Here is a 13,766-nt window from a genome sequence, read left to right as displayed (position 1 = left end):
CAATCTACCAGACGAGGAGTATTTTCAATAAACAATTTAGAAAATGATTAGCGGATATGCGATATGTCTTAGTGGTTCCGAGCTGAGATCTGAGAGGATTACGTCCAAGGGAGACTTCAATGCAGCTGGTTTATCTCCTGTATCATCTCACGGGGTCATTCACATAACAGCAAGCATCTTGAATTGGCTACAGATGTGTCTCCCTAAATGATAATCCTGTCACTGATGACTGGGGAAGGGCACAGACTAGTTGATTAAACAAGGATTGTGACAGGGTTTGAGGGCCCTGATGGGATTACATGACTGTGAAAACTAATGAGAACCAATGCGTTACTTTCAATGGGTTGATTTTTAATATTATTCAGATGTGTATTACTTAAACAAGCAGACAACGGCATCATCTTAGAATGCACTTGACCCATGTGCCGCCCCCCTTGACATTAATGAAACCTCAACACGCCGTTCCAAAATCTTGTCTCTCGACTTATTCAGTTGTGTACCGTGACGTAGCCTGAGGCTGAGAGAACTGATACCAATCGAGCAGCAGATAAGAAAGAGGCAGATAGAGACACAAAGAAGGAGAGGCATTTAGAACATTTAGACTTGTTTTACTTCACATTGTTCCTGCTCTGCAGTTGCTGGCATCACCGTAACTCGACTCACAGACGTGTGTGTACCTGGAAACAGCCTTAATATCCCTGAACAGAAATAAAGTTGATCAAATACATATATTTACTAATATGTTTAGTATAAGTATTTTGGTATTAAATCAGATATTCACAAATAACAGAACATATAATTTATTGTATTTACTACTGTATTTTTAGAATTTGGGGGCAGAAGAAACATTAACATACTTTTTAATATGTTATGCTGAACGTGCTTATTTGCACATCCAACATGTGGCTGTGGCTCAGGAGTTAGCGTGGTCGTCCACCGGTCGGTAGGTCAGCGATTCGATCCCCAGACCCTACAGTTAGCATGTTGAAGTGTCCTTGGGCAACATACTGAACCCCAAATTTCTCCCGATGGTGTGTGAGTGTGTGTGAATGGTTATCACTACTGACGATGACCTTGTATGGTAACCTCTGACTCTGTATGACTATGGGTGAATGCTGACATGTGTTTTAAAGCGCGACAAGTGGTCATAAAGATTGGAAAGGCACTATATAAAAGCATTGGTTACTCACAACTCTAGCAGAGACACACTACGCCCCTTCACCCACAAGCTGGGTGATGGAGCGCGGTCACTAATGGGCCACCATTGTGTGCCTTCATTTAGCAATAGATAGTGACTTAACAGACATTTAAGGAGCAACATCATCATTAATTAAGTTGTGCCTCCTGATAAGTATAATATTCACTCTCTTTAAGCTCTGTTTTTGGTCTCTGTTATGTCTCCTTAGCAGCTAAACGCTCCACTATAGTCACCAGCTAGATGCTAACTGTCTGTCAGCAGTTTGGTGCTGAACAGGTATGTGCAGTCTCATGTGGAGCAGCAGTGGACAGGATTGATGCAGAGTGCATATCATTTATACTTTATACTATATAAACATATTTAAAGTACTTACGCATTTTTCCTTTCGCTACCATGGTTGAAACTTTAGCCATAACGTCTTGACAATGTCGTGACACAAATATTCCATTGATTGAAACGGGAAAGAAAGATTTCAATGTTCTGACTTTTTTCCAAATCAAATTTGATGAATGTCTCAGAAACAAACCAAAAGTTTTAACATTTCGGAGTTGTGTTACAAAGCAGAGGTCGCAAAACTGTTTTCTTTAACATTTCTACGAAACATATTGGTAGTGCTTTGTGTATATCCATTTCAGTCTCATGCAAAGTACTGTTCATTTTGGATTTGTTTCCTAGACTGTCACAGTGGTGTTCAGTGAGCTGGATTGACCCACATCTCCCAAGTGTTTCTCCACACCATCAAAGCTGTTCTGCTCGGTTCAAAGCTAACCAAGTACGATGAAAGGTAATTTCAATTGAACAGGGAAAGCTCCAATCACCAGAGAAGGTTTGTAGCTGCTCTTTCACTGCTTTACCAAGTGGCTCCTTCTGTTTAAACTTTGCTTTTTATGTGTTTACAACAGTGAACAAGCTCTGCATATGAAATGTTATCTTGAATATAAGTGTAGCCTAAAACTGCATTATTTAATCGTGTAAACATTTGATATTTCTCTCAATTTATTTACGGGCCAGACTGAATAATTATTCAAAAGCTGAAAGAAAACGTTGGAACATTTCGATACTTATTTAGCCGTTCTGTAGCAAGTTATTTATCAAGCGATGGGGACGTCGGTGTTGTCATGAGTGCAATGCTTCACAGATGTTCGGCACTGAGTGCATATCTTTCAACTGAAGCGCGTGTTTATGTTGCCCTCAGTCTATGGATTATGACGAATGGCCGATCAATTGATCATGGAGACATGTTCAAGTGGAATCCTGTCAAAGACAGAAGTATCTCATAAACATTTGGTTCTTGTTATTCAGCCCTATGGCGGCCTGAGTTGGCCACGTATTCTCTGGACTGTTTTCTTTGAGCATGCGGATACTACTGGCAGGCGATCCCGAGAACCACCCATAACAAAACAACCAGGAGCTCCGCTGTTCGGCTGTGAAATAACGAGCCTGTGCGGGGAAATTTATTTTCAGAGAGGAACAAAAATGCACACATAGCTTTGATGATGTCACCCGTATGCCAGATCCCCTGCATGTGCCTCACAAGGCATTGGCTATCAATGAAAAGGTTCCATTCTGGTAGCACAGTGATCGGAGAGCTGAGCCAACGCGGTCACACCCGAGCCGGGAACAAAAAGCTCCTTTGCAGCTCGACGGCTGTTTGATATTGTTACCAGACTCCTGCTCTGCTTTCAGGCCCAGCCTCAAGTTCTCAGCTGAACTCTGAGATCACGCAGAGAGGTGCAGCTATAAAACCCAAGGATAATGAAAACGTTGACTAAAGAGAGGAACTCCTGTTATCTAATGGCCTCAACTGGCTTTACAATCAGTGTTTGGTTTTCCCTCTTTTAGACAAAAAAAAGGAAAAAAGAGGTATGGAAAAGGGGGATAAGGCCGGAAAACTCCACACCCATTTGGAAGCAATTCCAGCAACCACCATCTGAAAGTGCTTGGTCGTGATACCATCACATATTCCCAAAAGCAATTAATCTTAAGAGAGCTGCAAAGACAAACGTGCCTTAGTTTGCAAAAATTAGTTAATAGTATCAAATCACTCACCGAGCAGGAGGATGAATTAGTTTTAGTTTTGTTAAAGGTTTGTGTGCTTATATCGTTGTTTTCATGGTAATCCCATTATTGGTCCATTCCAGTGTTAATTATCATAGCAGGGTTTTACAGGTAAAGTTAACCCTGAACATGTTTCTATAAACATGTTCAGACACACACAAACCAACTTAAAAGCAGGAGCAGTAGTGGAAGGTGATTCTGTTCAAACTGTGTAAATGCTAGTGAATATCACTGACATTATTCAAAAATTGAATATCTTTGCATTTTAAGTTAATTGAACAAAAATGAATCGCTTTGAGGGCTGCATCTTAGGCCCTGGACATGTTTCATTATTCTCTTACATATTATAAACTAAACCTTAATGAGCTTATCTATATGATAACACATTCGGTTTATTGCAAAAATGTTGTTATGGCAATGCCAACATTACAATTTATTAGGGCTGTCGAATTAGCGGGTTAATTTCAATTAATTAATAACAGAAAAAATAAAGCGACAAAAACATTTACGCAGATTAACTGTTGATGCTCCGTTTTGTGCGATTCCTGCAGCAAAGAATGTTCGAACCATCGGAGAACTTCAAGCTGAAATATATATGTATACATATAGATATATATATATATATATATATCACCTCAACGCAAAGCACTTAGTAGCTCGGAGCTAGCTATCACCGTCGCTGATGCTAAAGTGAGCGACCCATCGGTCTACCTGAGACACGTTAAACATCGGTCTACCTGAGACACGTTAACATCGGTCTACCTGAGCACATTAACGTCGGTCTACCTGAGACACGTTAGCATCGGTCTACCTGAGACACATTAACATCGGTCTACCTGAGACACGTTAACATCGGTCTACCTGAGACACGTTAACATCGGTCTACCTGAGACAATTAGCATCGGTCTACCTGAGACACATTAGCATCGGTCTACCTGAGACACGTTACATCGGTCTACCTGAGACACGTTAACATCGGTCTACCTGAAACACGTTAACATCGGTCTACCTGAGACACGTTAACGTCGGTCTACCTGAGACACGTTAGCGTCGGTCTACCTGAGACACGTTAACATCGGTCTACCTGAGACACGTAACATCGGTCTACCTGAGGACACATTAGCATCGGTCTACCTGAGACACGTTAACATCGGTCTACCTGAGACACGTTAACATCGGTCTACCTTGAGACACGTTAACAATCGGTCTACCTGAGACACGTTAACATCGGTCTACCTGAGACACATTAACATCGGTCCTACCTGAGACACGTTAGCATCGGTCTACCTGAGACACGTTAACATCGGTCTACCTGAGACACGTTAACATCGGTCTACCTGACACACGTTACATCGGTCTACCTGAGACACGTTAACATCGGTCTACCTGAGACACGTTAACATCGGTCTACCTGAGACACATTAGCATCGGTCTACCTGAGACACGTTAACATCGGTCTACCTGAGACACGTTAACATCGGTCTACCTGAGACACGTTAACATCGGTCTACCTGAGACACGTTAACATCGGTCTACCTAGACACGTTAACATCGGTCTACCTGAGACATGTTAGCATCGGTCTACCTGAGACACGTTAACATCGGTCTACCTGACACACGTTAACATCGGTCTACCTGAGACACGTTAACATCGGTCTACCTGAGACACACATTTGAATATTTTGAAATGCTTCTCACAGCAAATATTGATATATGCGATTAATTTAGATTAATTAATCACAAAGCTTGTAATTAATTAGATTTTTTTTTTTTTTATCGCTTGACAGGCCCTAGATATAACCTAAATCTAAATTTGCTGTTATGGATATGCCAACATTACAATTTATAGGTCATTGGTCAATTTCAGAAAGTACCGTGATAGGTCATACATTTCACAAATAGCCAATATGTAACGTAAGTATTTGCTAATTGTTGTTGTTGTTGTTATTAAGTATGCTCTAACAGTCTCTACCATGAATCTCTGGTCTGGTCTGTATTGTAGCCGGTGGTACCTTAAACATGGATATATTTTGTAACTAGAAATTGTACTTTAGAAATGCCAACATTGTAATTGAGAGGTAATCCAGACACAGTGTGATCATTAGTGGGTCCACAAATATGCGTCTAAGTTTATAACTTGGTCATAATTCATTGATAACCAAATTTAAGATTGTTTGTTTATTTCATGTGTTTATGCAAATGTTTATTGGATTTGTTTTACATTGTATTGTTTTGTTCATGCTGACTAGAAGAAGAGTTGGTTGTTGCCACAGCAGACAGAGGAGCCCTGCCAATGGGCATCTCAATAGTAACCACATTCAAAGTATTTCCTGATATTGCTGCTTTATTTGAAAGGGTTGAGCGAAGAGACTCCGCTGAGATGCAATGAAAGGTTTAAACTAGAAGTAAATGATTTGGAAAATGTACTCAGCCAACAGGATGCTCCTCCTCACCTTTCCTTATTTAAACCGTCTAAAAGGAGCAGACTTTATGAAAAAGTTTCACTGTTGGGTGCATTAAATCCAGGTGGACATTAAAACATAAGCCAGAAGTAAAAGTTTTGACTTTAATGCGTGTAGTACTCATCTCCTGAGCTTTATTTCTCCTGAGTTTTTGGAGAAATATTCCAGGTGCTCGGTGCAGTCCCATCTATCAAAGAAGACCTCGTCCATCTGCAGCTGGGAGATATACCCGACACTGTTCGTATCAAAAGTCACTTCAGGACTCCCACTCAATGGAGCTCACTTTGAGCGGTGCAGACTTTGCAGCAACCCCCCCCCCACCCCACACCCCCCTCTGTATCCTGTCAGGCCCAAAGCCAATGCGGATTTACACCTGGCAATTTGGAGATGAAAAAAAGAAGAATTAGAACTTTCAAGTTCAGAGTCCAGAGCTGAAATGGATTTTTTGTTATCCTATTTCCTTTTCCTCATATCACATCCGGCTGTCAAATACCATATTATGCAAAGCCGTCTCAGGAACTAGGATGTGCACACGGTGGATAAATCAGCAAATTTTCAAGAAACTGCTGCGACTGTAAGTTGTTATATACAGGTCTGACTATCAGCAAGGTGTCGGCGATTACAGTTCTCTCCCAGTGCTCTTGTTTTCTGCAGCACAGAAAATGTAAGGAAATATAGAAAGACAAAAACAGACGTAAAGTAGTTTCTGCACTCAAAAGCTCGAATTAAGAAATAAACGTTGAGATTTAAAACTGAGTTGTAAAGCACCAGCGTGTGATTTTGCAGCTTTTGGCTCTTTTTGTTGGATTGCATCTCTGTTTTCTCTGGGAAAAATGGCTTTGACGCTGTAAATACATTTGTAATGAGATAGCATTGTATTAACACGTGTACTCAGTGTGTAAAAACCCAGGAAGTTGTCATTCAGTACTCCCAACTGATTTTAATAATGTCAGGGAAGAAAAAGCAGCGATTAGGAGAAAAGTTCCCACCATCAGTATAAATCAAGACTTTGCAACTGTGTTTGTAATCACAGAGCCGCAACACATGCTGGATCAATCCGTCACATGTATAACCAAACCAGAAAGATGGAAGTGCTTTCGGAAGATCCAGCGACACCTTCAGAAAAAACAGCCGCCCACTCGTGGCTGTGCAGCGCGCCTGTTTTCTACGTCAAGTTTCGATGGAGACTTACTTCCTCTGCTTGAACCTCGTAACACGGTACAATTGGTTTTTGATTGGGGCCAATGTCAACTGTGATAGCAAGAGTATTTCTCCTTGTTGGGTGATTGAGTTTCGACGACGCAGAGTGGGCTGTTGTCTCTATACGCTGAGTCAGCTCCTAGAGGATGTTGGGAGGGAAGTGTTTTACAAGTTCTTCTCATGGGGTTGACTCGTGCCCTCCAAAAACCTGATCTGAACCGACAGATGCAATAAACTGCTCCCATCCCTTTGCCAAGATTTGTCCTGTAACTATATTCTAAGTCCATAAATGTGGTTAGAGGTTACAGTACCTTTAACCACCTGTGAAAGCAGGGAGTGACCACATACTGAGAGAACAGTGACAGTGAGCTTCTACACATATATAGTAGTTTCATCCAAATTCAACCAAATGCAAAGAAGTAAAGCATCAACGAATGATTATGTTCTTGATTAATTGATGTATTGTTTTGATATTTTATAAAAGACACGTCTGATTAAAACACAAGGACAGCAGTCAGTGTACTGTCACACTACACATGACAGAGACTCAAACCTCATATTTCAGAATGCTTTTGCTTGAAAAATGACTGAAAATGACGAATTGTTTATGAAAATAGTCAACTGATGAATCTAATTGTCTAAGATCTAAAGTGGGGGTGCATGGGAACATAAAGTCAACATGAACTTTAACATATCTGCTACTTTTATATCAAATAAATTATGTTTTTAAGGGTGAACAATGAAAACCATGAGGGGTTGGATACCATGGTATAAACCATAGGTCTTCAACAGGGGGTCCGGGGAGGTACTGTAGGGGGGTCTCAAAATTGTTTGTAGGTAAAGCATTTTTTTTTTTACATTCACATCCTCCCCACTCCCCGTCGCAACAGAACTCCGACAGCACCCCCTTCACCCAGAACTCCAACAGCACCCCCTTCACACAGAACTCCGACAGCACCCCCCTTTGTACAGAACCCCGACAGCACCCACCTTCACACAGAACCCCGACAGCACCACCCCCCCTCGCACAGAACTCCGACAGCAACCCCCCCTTGCACAGAACTCCGACAGCACCCCCCTTCACCCAGAACTCCAACAGCACCCCCATTCACACAGAACTCCAACAGCACCCCCCTTCACACAGAACTCCAACAGCACCCCCCTTCACACAGAACTCCAATTGCACCCCCCTTCACACAGAACTCCGACAGCACCCCCCTTCACACAGAACTCCGACAGCACCCCCCCTTCACACAGAACTCCGACAGCACCCCCCCTTCACACAGAACTCTGACAGCATCCTCCTTCACACAGAACTCCGACAGCACCCCCCTTCACACAGAACTCCGACAGCACCCCCCCTTCACACAGAACTCTGACAGCATCCTCCTTCACACAGAACTCCGACAGCACCCCCCTTCACACAGAACTCCAATTGCACCCCCCTTCACACAGAACTCCAATTGCACCCCCCTTCACACAGAAACCCGACAGCACCCCCCTTCGCACAGAACTCCGACAGCAGCACCCCCTCGCACAGAACTCCGACAGCACCCCCATTCGCACAGAACTCCAACAGCACCCCCATTCGCACAGAACTCTGACAGCAACCCTCTTTGCACAGAACCCCGACAGCACCCCCCTTCACACAGAACCCCGACAGCACCCCCCTTCGCAAAGAACTCCGACAGCACCCCCCTTCGCAAAGAACTCCGACAGCAACCCCCTTTGCACAGAACTCCAACAGCACCCCCCTTCACACAGAACTCCAATTGCACCCCCATTCGCACAAAACTCCGACAGCACCCCACCTTCGTACAGTACTCCGACAGCACCCCCCTTCCCACAGAACTCCGATAGCACCCCACCCTCGCACAGAACTCCGAGAGAACCCCCCCTTCACACAGAACTCCAATTGCACCCCCATTCGCACAAAACTCCGACAGCACCCCACCTTCGTACAGTACTCCGACAGCACCCCCCTTCCCACAGAACTCCGATAGCACCCCACCCTCGCACAGAACTCCGAGAGAACCCCCCCCTTCATTTGAAGCAGGGGCTCCCTGCTCCATGCTACACCAGTTTTGAAGACCCCTGTTATAAACGGCATGATGAAATCCTTTTCCTTGATAATTGTTCATATTGCCGAACAGCCAAACCTTCGTATCTTCTGTCTTTTAGAGCTACTCTCCTGAACGCTCTGGAGGTACACGTGTCCCCCGCTGGCAGAGGATTGAAACATGTTCTCTAAGGTGTCTTCTGTCTTTTAGAGCTACTCTCCTGAACGCTCTGGAGGTACACGTGTTCCCCGCTGGCAGAGGATTGAAACATGTTCTCTAAGGTGTCTTCTGTCTTTTAGAGCTACTCTCCTGAACGCTCTGGAGGTACACGTGTTCCCCCGCCCCGCTGGCAGAGGATTGAAACATGTTCTCTAAGGTGTCTTCTGTCTTTTAGAGCTACTCTCCTGAACGCTCTGGAGGTACACGTGTTCCCCCGCTGGCAGAGGATTGAAACATGTTCTCTAAGGTGTCTTCTGTCTGCTATAACTCTCACTGCTGTTATCTGCTCTGTGCAACTTTATCAAACTGGCCTTTAGTTTCTTTAGTTTAAAAGCATCGTCTTGAATCTCTAAAATGACTTCCATCACCTCATTCATCGTGCGTTATTAGAAAGAAGAAGAGAAAGGCCGAACGCTGACATTCAGGTATGACGGATCCTCGTGCTTCTTGTCCTTCAGTCACTTCACCATCTGGTCTCTGACCTCTGAGATACTAGTTCTTCTCAAAAGCCATCCCAGACCGGGAGGATGAAGGAGGAGTCGATGTTATTGCTACAAAGGTTCTACAAGGTAAAACAACAACTCGGTGTTGACAGGATAAAGTCATGCAGCTTCAAAACTCTTTATGGCTTCAGGGATGAAGGAGAAGACCAGCTGTTTTCATATGTGGAGCTCGTACAGAGGTGGCCCTGCGAGGAGTCCTGAAATACACTCAACACATAATCACCCATGTATGTTCTTCATTCAAAGTGAGAAAAAGATCGGTGATAGGAGCTCTTTTTATACGACACATGATGAATAATGTTTTGAGTAAAAAGGAAAATAAAGAAGTTATTTATGTACTTTTTTGGATGCGGTAATACATTAAACTATGATTCATGGGCAAGCAAAGCAGCAGCTAGTGCAGCTTATCAATCAAAATAAAAGATTTCTTGTTGTATTTCAATACGTTTCCTCTCAGGAAATAACAAGAAACCAAAGCGATGCACTTTTTAAACAATGACCGTCTGCTTGTCATAAAGTTGCAGGTGCATCGACCAAGGCTGCGAGCCAGACAGACTAACCTTTACCGAGAGGTTCACGGCAGCAGATTGTTTCTGAATCAGGCCTTGTGTGTAAAGATGGCGCCCGGTCATGTTTATCCCATTACATCAAATGATTTAACATGGGCACCGAAAGAGGCAGAAGTGGACGTATTAATAATGGCATTCCTGCGTCAGCCTTGTTCCGACGTCCTTTTGGCTGGAAAGAGCTTTTTGTATTTACCCCATGAGTCCACCATCAGGCTCTGAAAGCATCCAAGACGGGAGAGAAACCTTACTGTGACCCGTGGAGACGGCTTCTCCACTGGGACACGGAGGGCTTCACCCATACCAACCAGCAGCTCCACTCCCCGTGAGAAAAATCAGCAATACCACACAAGTTGAAAGAAGGCAAAACGGCCCTTCTGCAAAGCAACTTGGAAATATTATGATTGCGTTCGTAAAAGCTTTCACTCATTTTGACAGGCACAGCCGGCTCAACAAGGAAGCATTGTCTGCCCCGCACAAAGCAGTGGTAACCCCCTTTGGCGAAACGTGCTCCTACCAACGAGCTGATAAGTGATATGAACTGTGGAGTTTATGTTTGAGTTCTTTCGCTGCAGTGCGCAGAGCTTCCCTTCACTGCTCTGGGCTGAATTAAAGGGGGGAGCTGCCTACGGTAACTGAACCGACCATAGTTCTTTAACAGACGCAGCATTGTGAGATTACACCAAATAATCCATCATTTTCCATGCAGACTTATCTACATTCAAACGTTATGAACCTGGACACTAAGATTTAAATTGTTCACGTCATGAGGATGCACAGCGAGCTTATTAATACTGACTGTAATATGACTGAGGAACAATTCAGCTTGTGTGTGTGTGTGTGTGTGTGTGTGTGTATGTGTGTGTGTGTGCGTGTGTGTGTGTGTGTGTGTGTGTGTGTGTGTGTGTGTGTAACACAGGAAGCCAATATCAATTGATGGAACATGTGCGTCCATGTTGTAAACAGGTTGTCATCAGTCATGCAATGCTTTTATTCCAATTTAAAGTAATCCATATGAAGCGGCACAGGTATCCAAATCATATTATTTTCAAATTGGATTTGTTTTTGGCATAATATTCTCATGAAGTCCATTTTGGAAAGAGTATTTTGATGTCATGATTAAAATAACATACTTCTGGTTATCACAGCAGATCATATTAGATCATAAATTGTAGTTTTCAAGGCAAACGTAAAGGTAGCTGCAACCTCAGAAGTGCACTTGATCCATTTTCCTACTTCGTGCCTGATGTTCAGTGGCTCCTGGATTGAAGAGACTGATTTGTCGAAGCTGTTTAGCAATACGACGATATTCCGTGAGACGACGGAGATTTGACAGCTTGTACGTATTTTTGTGGATTTTACAAGTGTCTCTGGACGTATAAGGCCATCAGCAGACAGCTTTATTGCAATATTGGATAACAATACTTGATATTCTGAAACGATTAAAACAAATAAAATGTATAAATGAATTTATTTTATATCCACTACTGACACTATTAAATATATCGGCTCGTTTGACGTTCACTTCCTGCAGAATGTACCTTCTTCAGAACTGTTTATTACACTTTTCACATGCTGGACTCGTGCCCTTTTATGCTGATTGGCGTGCACTTTTAATTTAGGATTCATCGTCATAAGAACACGATGGTGCAGGTTGTCATGAATCTGAACAAGAGTTTTCGTAGGTCCTTTCTCAAGAACAAACGTAGGAAAACACTCAGGAAGATATCGGTGAATGAGGCTCAATGTTAACGAAGTGAAGCATTTAACTCCAGCACTGGGGAGAAAATGACTCAACGTCTAGCCTGTTAAACACGGGACTTGACTTGTGCAGTGTTGTCTCGATACTTGCGTTGCAGCGGAGTGGTTTTCTCCTCTACGCCTAACAGCAGAAACAGAACACACACTGTAGACGAACATCTGTTTCTCCAGAAGAACCTCCAGCATGAAGTCCAGTCGTGGTGATGTAGTGTGCCTGTAGACTGTGTCTTGTTCAAATAAAAGCTGCGTACTCCCACACTGCTTTTTCCTGTTCTCTCAGACAGTCTTTCATGAAGAACAGCTGCTAATGTTTCGTATTGTAATTCATTAAAGTAAAAACATAGGTGAGTAATTTGTTGCCGGACTAACTGACAGTCGTCCCCGTTTGTATTCTGTGTTCAGATTGTCCGTACGTCCCATTCTCGTGAAGGCAGTATCTGAGGAAGTCCTGCAGGGATGTTCTTCACATTTGGCTCAAACGTCCACTCTTACTGAAGGTTGAACTGATCAGAATTTGTGAGCTCACAAAACATAACTCGAGAATAAACACACTAGTTATGACAATTTCACACGGATGTCTGAAAGGATGACATTATAAAGTGAAGACATGTTGGACGGACATGGATGTAAAGTTCAACTCTAGTCTGTTTATTAAATGAAGAATATATTCAGAGTTTAATCATGTTACCACAAATTAAACTTGGATCAAATTGTGAGATTCCTTTCCCTAATTTTGCATTCAGCAGTGAATTATGTTGATTTGTACGGTATTATAGTAACTGCATTATAATACCATTTGCATATGCAGTGAAAGAAGATCTTGCCTTCCCTGATAAGAGTTTACAGAATGGCTTAACTTGAGTAGTAGTGTACATGCGTGCTGCAGCTTAATAACTGCGGTCTGTCCGTAGAAACATCAATTATTATCAAAACCTTACGGTCAGTGTTCACTTTTGGAGGTTTTGAAGGTATTTGATATAACTCACAGGTTGTGTCTGCCAATCTGTTGTAACTGTATCTTCGCTGCAGACCAGATGATGTCATTGACGTGCTACCACCCCTCATCCCAAGCTACTACTAAAGCATCTTTTTAAAATAGCAGCATGGGCAAAGATCAGCCAAGACTAAGAGAATCACAACACTTACCATGCAGCACATTCATCTTGTACAACATGTGTAATCCCTTTAAAAACCCGCCAAGAAGCTACATGCTTTTAAACGCCAGAACCCTCCCGAAGCTGCTCTAGTGTTTCTGACTGCTCTGGCTTTTAATGCTTCGCCTGAGGTGCCAGAGATAATTCGCCGGGCACAAGTCAGTGTCTTTGTTTCAGCTCAGACCGTGTGTTACTCGTGCATGTGGGCAACGTATAAAGAACGTATTCAGTTCCACAATCTGATAACAATCAAACTCGTCTTTACTGTATGACAAGTGTCACAAGCACATATAAACATTTTTGTACATTTACTGAAATATTTATCGTAGTTGATGCTCCAGTATTAACCAAGACTCCAAATGTTTCCGTATCACACTGCATTGCAAATTGACAGAATCTAATTGACCAGCCTCCTGCGACTCGCACACAGCAAGACACTGAGCAGAATGATGGCTAATCATTGTTTTAAAGTGTGCCAGAGCAGTGTGGCGACCTCCAACGCTGCAACATCTGATGAAATATTCCTGATAAATTGCGCTCATGGCGGGCAGAGTCAGGTTTCTGCCATTCTTCCTGCGTATCATG

General features: G+C 42.9%; 1 long non-coding RNA gene across 1 annotated transcript in view; it reads left to right on the top strand.

Moving 5' to 3' along the window:
* LOC115014412 (uncharacterized) overlaps window positions 1–7,025 on the top strand; it is a 50,897-nt gene extending 43,872 nt beyond the window's left edge. The window contains exons 2-3 of the long non-coding RNA XR_003832900.1: window positions 1,874–1,982; window positions 6,752–7,025. This is a non-coding gene — a long non-coding RNA (uncharacterized LOC115014412). The remainder of the gene's footprint in view (window positions 1–1,873; window positions 1,983–6,751) is intronic.
* The last annotated feature ends 6,741 nt before the right edge of the window (window positions 7,026–13,766 follow it).

This window comes from Cottoperca gobio, chromosome 10, assembly GCF_900634415.1.
Source record: "Cottoperca gobio chromosome 10, fCotGob3.1, whole genome shotgun sequence".
NCBI classification, from domain to species: domain Eukaryota; kingdom Metazoa; phylum Chordata; class Actinopteri; order Perciformes; family Bovichtidae; genus Cottoperca; species Cottoperca gobio.
This window is presented reverse-complemented; position numbering and strand designations above follow the sequence as displayed.